Raw genomic sequence first — 7,953 nt, forward strand, 5'->3', positions numbered from 1 at the left:
GTAGGTGCCGCGGCAGGCAGAAAACAAAGAACAGCAGGTAAGCGTCTACTGGTAATGTGTCCCCCCCCCCTCGTGCTCGGGAAGGGGGGGCGAGTTATTATGAACTTAGAAAGAGCTCGGACCCAGGTGAAGGGGGCGTGGCTCCGCCCCTGTCCCGCCCCCAGCCGACCTATTTAAAACCCCCCTCCACCACAAGATGGTACCTGTCGCTCCGGTTGCAGGTACTTCTGAAGCAGTGCTGCCTCAGGATTTAGAAGCTCAAGAGCTGGAATTTCTATTGCGTGCTATCAAGGTTGGTGGAGGGGAGGGGGGCTGGGGCTGCTGCTGAGGTCCGGATTTTCTGTTTTTATGCTGCTCTTTCTTCCCTCCTTTTAGTATGTCCTCCTCATCCTCTTCGACCCTCCCTCAGAGGAAAACCACTGCGAAGAGGAGACATCTGTCTTGCGCCCGATGTAAGATCCCCCTCCCTGATGCCTGTGAATACAGGTACTGCCAGGGATGTAGAGCGCCTCCCTCTGAAGCTACCCCAATCAGAGAGATGGTCTCCTGGGTTAAGGACTTCGTTTCCCAGTCCATGAGGAAAGTGGATGAGACCATTTCCCACCTCGCCAAAAGGCCTCGGTTGGAGGCTTCTGAGCCCTCCCTCCCGCCTCTTGAGCGGATTCACATCGGGGAGGTTGAGTCTTCAGAGGAAGACCCTGTGGAGGTTGAGAAGGAGGTATTTCCCCTCGAAAAGATGGGCAGACTTTTCAGAGTCCTCAGATCATGTGATCGGGAGGCAGGGGAAGGGCCAAGCAGGAGGGCGAAGTCCTTTAAAGCTAATACTGACCTGGTCCAGGTAATGGAAGGCGAGTGGAGGCGTCCCGAGAAAGCATTTACACCTTCCGCTAGGTTCAGGGCACTCTTCCCTATGTCAGAGTCCCAGCAGGGTGCCTGGGGACCACCGCCAAAAGTTGACGTGGCAGTTGCCAAACTATCTCGCCGTACAGTCCTGCCAGCCGAGGACGGCTCAAGCCTGCAGGACCCGTTGGACCGCTGCGTAGAGGGGTCCTTGAGGCGGGCATATTCTGTCGCCTCGTCGCAGGCCTCCGTGGCCATATCGGCTAATGAGGTGGTCTCTGCCCTACAGGCCGAATTATCTTCCCTTGCTAGGGATATAGACACGGGGGTCCACCGGGACGACCTCCTATCGGCTATGACCGATATTAATTTATTGGTGGACCACTTGGCTGAATCCTCCAGGTCGCAACTAAAACTCGCCTCCAAATCTATGGCCCTCACCACTGTGGCCAGGCGACCGTTGTGGGTTAAACCATGGAGGGTGGACAACGCCTCCAGACTAGGGCTTTGTACCCTGCCCTTTGAGCCAGGTAAGCTCTTTGGCAAAGCCAAGGACAAGATCATGGAGGATCTGGCGGGCACTAAAACTAAAAATCTGCCGCAGCCGCCAGAAAGGAGAAGAACCGCCTTTCAGGGCCGAGGGTCCTCCACCAGAGGCTTCAGGGGGCGTGGACGCTCCGCTCCCCAGGGCAGAGGTAGAGGACGCGGCACTTTCCGTGACCGTAAGAAGGATCCCTGACCCATCAGTGGTCTGCCATCCTGGGAGAAATCGGGCCCGTCCATCTAGGGCCCCGACGCAAAGGTCCCAGGGTCATTCGCTACATCAAGACTCCACCAGCCGAGAGAACATCTTGCCCTTTTTAGGGCCCCAAACAACTTCATCTTTGAGTACCCGTCCAGAAGGATCTCCCTCCAGGCTTCTTGGTTTCCAGAACCTTGGGCGAAGGACTCAGGCTCATCTTCGACCTAGACCGCTTCCGCCACAGGATGCGGTTTCCTTAAGAGACCTTCAGGCCAGGTATACTCGCAGGATCTCTCATAGCTCGGCCCAGGACCTTAGATCAAAGGGACAAACACCCAGAGGGAAAACCTTGTCCTCAAGTTTACACCCTCCCAGATGGCAGAACTTCAGCCCCCCCTATTTCCAGGGGAGTAGTATCCACGGGTCTTCCCCCAGCCCCCTAGTAAGGCTGGGGAGCCCTTTAAGGGGACAGAAGGCTTCTCAGAGCCAGGATCAAGGAAGACCCGTTAAGATTTTTTACGATTCTATCAAATCGAATCCAGTTCCGGGGATTCACCAGGGACTCTCCTACCTGGAGGCACCTTCTCTATGTCAAGAAGCTGCGAGTCCGGAATCGCTGTCCCTAGGGACTAAAAAAGCCTATCCAGTGAACCATCAGTGCCTGGCCATGATCGGCCCGGCAGACCCATCTTCACGATGGCAGGTCCTCGGTCAGGTTTACCTAGACCCTGTTGACCACAGATGCCTCCCGGTCCAGGGGAGCTCATCTGGGGGAGACCCTGGTACAGAGCACCTGGCATTACCTGAAGAGAACGCGCTTACCCAGCTGGCGAGAGATTACCAGAGCTCAAGTGATGCTTCTGACGTGGACTCCACAATTTCGGGAGTAAAGGACCAGGACGGACAGCCTGATCACAGCCGATTACGGTCATTCCGGACAGAGGATGAGAGCCCTCTGCACGTTACCAGACGCCAGGATCCTCATCTATTCGGATCTATGCATCTCCCAGCGGCCAGCGGTTCAAATTCCAGGTTACAGTCTATGGGACTGACTCACCAGAATGCGGATGGCCTTAGCCAGGTCATCCCCAGACCAGGGTGCTCTCCACGATCCTACCAAAGGATGAGGTCTCCCCGAGGTGGATCTGATGGCCACCTCAAACGGCGCCGCAATAGAGGAACGTTGCTCCCCAGTTCGGGAAGACAATCCTCCGGCGCTGTATGCCCTGTCAATACCAGGGAGGTTCAGACGGAAGTGCGTCTACCCTCATCGACTGAGGATTCAGAAGGTATTGACAAAAAGCAGGCAGAACCAGAGCTTGGCAAGGAGCCCGCCATTCTGGTTAAAAAGGGCATGGTTCACCGTCCTCACTCTCATAAGACGGAGGAACACCTGGAGGCTTCCACCAGTGTAAACTCTGGTAATCCGGAACAGTCGGCCCTATCAAGGCCTGAACAGATGCAACCTCACTGCCTGGAGGTTAGCCAGCCTTTAGCGGGCGAAAGAGGATTATCCCAGGGAGTGCTAAGAACTTTGGCGCACTCAAGAGCGGAGTCAACTAACCAGAGCTACCAGAGGGTCGCCCGAATCTTTCAGAACTGGTGTTCGAGTAACCAGCGCGACCCTGATAGGAATGCAGTCTTGGAGTTCCTACAAGACGGCCTGGAGAAAGGGCTAGCACCTGCTACCTTGAAAGTCCAAGTCTCAGCTCTGTCCGCACTCCTGGAGACCCGGCTAGCACTAGATCCTCTGATTAAGCAATTTTTAAGAGGGGCTACTAGACTTCGTCCTCAGGTGCAGCCACCGGTCCCGAGCTGGGACCTGGCCGCAGTTCTGCAGGGACTCTGTGCGCCCCCCTTTGAGCCCCTATCTGAGGTGGATTTGAAGTACCTAGCATACAAGATAACTTTCCTGTTGGCAATAACCTCCGCCAAGAGGGTCGGTGAGCTACAAGCCCTAGCGGCCTCTGAGCCATTTATAACCTTCTTTCCAGACAGAGTGCAACTGAGGTTTGTTCCAGGATTCTTGCCAAAGGTACCCACGCCTCAGAATATTAACCAGGCAATCGTCTTACCAGCGTTTTTCCCCTCTCCCACCTCTGAGTGGGAGGAAAGGATGCACAAGTTGGACTTGGTGAGAGCGTTGCAGATTTATCTAGAGCGGACTGCGTCCTTTCGGAAATCAGAGAATTTGCTGATCAATGTGTTTGGCCACACCAAAGGGACCAAAGCATCCAAACTAACTCTATCAAGATGGATTAGAGAAGCCATTATCTGCTCCCTACGTGCTCAGGACCTCCCGGTACCAGACCTTATCCGTGCCCATGCCACCCGAGCAGTGGCGACATCATGGGCCGAGAGACGTTTTCTTTCCTTGGAACAGATATGTGCAGCGGCTTCTTGGAGTTCTCAGCTAACTTTCGCCAAACATTATAGACTTGAGTGGCGAACAAGTGAGTCCACAGCATTTGGACATTTGGTATTGGCATCAGCTTGCCAGGATCACCCGCCCTAGGGTAAAGCGATACTTGCTAAATCCCCAGTTGTGCTGCTGTTGGGCGTAGGGGGAACGAAAGATTGTGAATGACAATCTGTTTTCCCTTAGCCCAAACAGCAGCACAAGGCTCCCTCCCTATGCTGTATTTGTACTATTTGTTTGTACTATGTCATATGACTCCTGTTAAAATAGATGTCTAAAACTTTACTTGTTACTAACACAAAGGGGAGTTGGTCCTCTGACCTCTTATAGGGGTTGATTGCTGTTAGGTAATTAAATATTCCACCTGTCCTAACAGCTCATAGGGGCAGGATTACCCCAGTTGTGCTGCTGTTTGGGCTAAGGGAAAACAGATTGTCATTCACAATCTTTCGTTGTTTGGCCGCTATCTTAATTTATTCACTTCATTGTTTACACTCCGTTTCTATGGCCCTTGGGATTATCTGCTCATTTGTCAAGTGATGTAGCTGCCTGCTCTCGGGGGGGGGGGGGGGGGGGGCGGGAGCAGCTCTGAGCTGTTTGTGTCTTTTAAGTAGTGGAGCTTCTCAGATAGGGGAGGTGAGAGCTCCGGGATTTCTGAGCTCTTATCAGTCGGTTTAATTGAAGATAAGGGCTGAGATAGGGAGTCTGGTACCTCTGTATGTCATGCAGACTGACTCAAACCCAGCTCTGCTACATCAGCTTCACACTGTGGTAATTCATTTACAACCAATCCTGTGCAAGTGAAACCCCGCCCACCTATGTGCTGAGAAAAGCAGGAAGTGAAGAGAGCACAACAGCCTGCAGATTAGTGAACAAGCGTCATGGGAATACCCCTTTAAGGATTCCATCGTAGTTAGAATTTTTTTTTTAATGTAAATTGTGAGCCCCATATAGAGCTCACAATGTACATTTTTCTGTTTCAGTATGTCTTTAGAGCAGTGATTTTCAACCAGTGTGCCGCGGCACACTAGTGTGCCGTGACACATGGTCGGGTGTGCCGCGGGGAAAGTTCCCCAGACGCATGCCAAGATTGGCACAGGAGACCTATTTTGCTGGCACAGCAGCCAGTCCCCGTGTAAATGTAGACGGAGCGTCCCTTCACTGCTCTGCTAGCTAGAGCTGAGGTGTAGGACACGCCCCCTTCTCTCCCTGCCCACCAATCAGAGGTGAGCCTCTCACTGCACAGGATAAGGGCTCCCTGGACCTGCTGCTACACGTGAGGAGCTCCTGCCGTCTGCAGCCCTGAATAGGAGAGGAGGAGAGGAAGCTGAACAAAGTGAAAGTAAAAGAAAACACCAGGTTAGTAACTATTCTCATTAATGTCAGGCATTTGGGGTTATTACTTTAGTTTTAGTAACTCCATGTGCCTCATATTAATAGCAATTAACCCCATCATGTCCCTCATATTAACTCCTGTGTGGCTCACATAAGAGTTAATAACATGTGTGACATATGGGGGTACTATATAATGAAGATATTTACTTAATTATCACCTCCATATGTCTCACATATCAGTATCCCTTATGTAAAGCACACAGGGGGTTAATGTGAGGGACAGGATGGGGTTCACTGCTATTAATATGAGGCACATTGAGTTGTAACCTGTAATATACATGACCAGACTTTTTATACACAACTGTGGATAAGAGTACAGACCTATACATTTCTAAGGACCCATATATACAGCCATTCTTTTTGTGGCTGTGTATCTGGGCCATATTGAAGAGCTGAAAATTATAGAGCAGGTCCTATATCTGTCCTATACCTACCCTATATCTGTCCTATATATACCCTATATCTGTCCTATACCTACCCTATATCTGTCCTATACATACCCTATATCTGTCTGCATTTGTGGCCCTGTCAATTAATTTTTAATGTTTATATCAGTGAAAACCACATGCGTGCCACTTGTATGCAGAAGGCGTAAGGCTGAGGCCCCACGTTGCATAAACGCAGCGTTTTTGTTGCAGATTTTGCGGCAGTTTATTTCAACCAAAGAATCAACCATTTAGAATCTATATTATTAACTATATGTATAATATGTACTGTTTTAGTGTAATTTTGTGCCATTTTGGTTGGTGGTGTGCCCCGGGATTTTTTAAGTGTAAAAAGTGTGCCGCGGCTCAAAAAAGGTTGAAAATCACTGCTTTAGAGTATGGGAGGAAATCCATGCAAATACAGGGAGAACATACAAACTCCTTGCAGATGTTCTTCCTGGCAGGATTCGAACCCAGGACTTCGGTGCTACAAGGGTGCAGTGCTAACACTGAGCCTCTGTGTTGCCCTGTGTAGTCAGAATTTTGTCTCTAGTCCATTCCCAAGCAACAAGAGCAGGTAGTTTTGGTGCCTGATGTGCTATTTAAGCTCTGTAATGTCGAAAGGGTGGTGTCAGATGGGGGGTGTGATTCAGAGCTCCAATCAGAGGCAGCCAGTGTCACAGCTCAGAATCAAAGCCTTTGTCTGCTCCAGCCTCACACCGCCCTCCTGACAGTACAGAGCCTATATAGCATCATATCATATAGAAAATGATGTAGGTGGCACTAAATATTTCAGTATAGCTTCTAGGTGCAGAAGTAAGGTCCCAGCCCGTAAGTTCCCAACAAAAAAGTGACTTTGTACTCTTATAGACTGAAACGATTTACTAACAAGCGTGTAGTAGAGAAATCAGAAGGTGAGTATCCACAATAAGGCCGGGTTCACACTGGGTTTTTTGGACCGGAATCTGAGGCGGAGGCAGACGAAGTCGCGGGTACCTGCTAGTGTTTCATAAAAATTAGGATTTCATGCAAATTATGCAAATGCTTAAGTGTTTTGCTTGTTCTGCCAGAGATTTTCTCTCCACTCCAAGTAACCAACCCCAACTCCAGACAAAATGGGAGATGTCACTCAAGCAATGGGGGAGAAGGAGGTGAGCGGCAGAGCAAAGCCCTGCTGACAGATTGAGTGAGCAATACTGCTACAGCACATTAGTGGCTGATTGTATACATGTACTGTATACATTGGAGCAGTATATAGTTCTAGACTATTGTATTCTGGTGGTATTATTTCATTATGAAGAAACAAAAAGAAAGATAATCATTACCTGTAATTTCTCTTCTTATGATGTCTTTGGGCCCCTCAATTTCCAGGGCCTGGTAGCAATTGTTACCTGCACCCCCTGAGACTGCGCCCCCTTACAGAAACCAAATTGAATATTTTTATTAGAAAATTAAAAGTAGAAAGAGAAGTGGCATAATACATCATGAACATGTTATGGACATAGGGCACACATTGCATTAGATTGGCCTTTTTAGTTAAAGGGGTTGTCACCAGGATAGGGGATAAATGTCATATTGTTGGGGTTCTGACCAGGGGCGTAGCTATAGGGGGTGCTGAGGTAGCAGGTGCAGTACCTCAGGTAAATCAAATATACACAACCCACGGAACGAGGGCGCAGAGTTTTGGGCCTTATGTACATATGTTAGGACATTTCTGTTGGTCCCTCTGCTTTTCGTCTCCACTTTTTGTTTCATGACATTCTATATCACAGTGCAATTTATGTGTTAAATAAATGACAAACCCAACTAAGAAATTGTTGACATGACATCATGCTTGCTATGACAATGACCGTATTTTACAGGTGTTTTTTAACCTCTTCCCTACATCAGATGTAATCGTACGGCGGATGCTAGGTATTTAAATATGGCGGTCGCTGAGGAGGTGCGCGGCTGCCAAGTTTTTGATGTATTATAGAACAGAGAGCTAATGCTAATGCCCACGCCAATGCTGGTGCCCGCATTGATCACAGGCAATAAAGTGCCTGGCGTCTCAGTCAAAGCTGACCGAGGCGCCATTTTGCTGCATAGTAATGACAGCCAAGAGCCTGTTGAAGGTAATCTGAGGTATGCTG

This window comes from Leptodactylus fuscus, chromosome 5, assembly GCF_031893055.1.
Source record: "Leptodactylus fuscus isolate aLepFus1 chromosome 5, aLepFus1.hap2, whole genome shotgun sequence".
Taxonomy (NCBI): domain Eukaryota; kingdom Metazoa; phylum Chordata; class Amphibia; order Anura; family Leptodactylidae; genus Leptodactylus; species Leptodactylus fuscus.